The sequence below is a fragment of the Brassica oleracea genome, unplaced genomic scaffold (genome assembly GCF_000695525.1).
Source record: "Brassica oleracea var. oleracea cultivar TO1000 unplaced genomic scaffold, BOL UnpScaffold03046, whole genome shotgun sequence".
Classification (NCBI taxonomy): domain Eukaryota; kingdom Viridiplantae; phylum Streptophyta; class Magnoliopsida; order Brassicales; family Brassicaceae; genus Brassica; species Brassica oleracea.
In genome coordinates, this window is record NW_013619572.1 from 1 (window position 1) to 1,069 (window position 1,069).

The window sequence follows — 1,069 nt, forward strand, 5'->3', positions numbered from 1 at the left end:
TCGGCTGCCTCGTCGGCGTCGTATGTTACACCTGCAAGAGAGTAGGTTTGAATTATTATTTTTTTATTTGTTGTTTTGCCCCTTGTTAAAAAATGATCATGTCATATACGTTTTAATCAAGTTTTATGATGACAATAAAGAGGTTGTTTTTAAAAATAGATTTGTGAAAGTCTAGCTGTTGAGACACATGGTTCGTTGACAAATAGTTCGTTAGAGCCATACTTCCTAGGTTTTTTTATTTCTGTTAAAGCTTGAAACCACAAGGAAATTGTCAAATGCTTAGGTGGAAAAAGTAGTTAGCGTACCGGTTGTTTTTGGGAGGCCTTTGAAGGCCTCTCTGTAGACAATGTTGTCTATCGTCTTGCTTCCCTCCACATTACTGCTCATGTCTAAAATCTTGAGACCTTTGGGTGTTGTGACTCTTGACAGGACCACATATAGCTGACCATGGCTGAAGACTGGTTTAGGCAAGTATAGAGCAACGTTTGATAAAGTCTGGCCTTGGCTTTTATTCACTGTCATCGCATAGCAAACCCGGATTGGGAACTGGCGACGTTTCAAGGTGAAAGAGTGGTTGGATTCTAGTGGTGACAGGATGATCCGTGGCAGCAGGATAGGATCTGTCTTCTTTGTAGCAGTAAGCAGCTCTGTTTTAATAACCTTTTCACCCATGTGTGTCACTATTAGCCTTGTGCCGTTACATAATCCTTCTTTCTGGTTCAGGTTACGCAGGAGCATGACCGGGACACCCACTTTCAGCCGGAGTTTGTGAGCTGGTAGGCCTGGGAACTCCAAGGAGTTCAGATATTCCAATGGGTAGGACATTTTGAACTCCTCTGAATGCTGTTCATCCTCTGCAAAGGTGTCTGCACTTAAGTATTCTCTGCTGGTCCAGGTACTCTTGAAACCAAAAAATTGTTGATTTCATCAACTGTCACATTCCTTGGTGTTAAAATGGCTGTCTCTTTGAGTTTTCTCAGGTCCGTGTATTGGTTTGCAAAATCTGGAAAAGCAGAAGAACATAGTGTCTCCAAAGGAGTTGAAGTTCTAGGTAGGAGGACAGTGTCAT

General features: G+C 42.1%; 1 long non-coding RNA gene across 2 annotated transcripts; it reads left to right on the plus strand.

Moving 5' to 3' along the window:
• The first annotated feature begins 1 nt into the window (after position 1).
• Positions 2–866, plus strand: LOC106321793. 2 transcript variants are annotated; one of them, XR_001266136.1, is made up of 3 exons: positions 2–45; positions 430–637; positions 724–866. It is a non-coding gene; the product is annotated as an uncharacterized LOC106321793 (long non-coding RNA). The 2 variants fall into 2 exon arrangements; XR_001266135.1 differs by having other exon boundaries at positions 2–41.
• Positions 867–1,069: the final 203 nt, after the last annotated feature.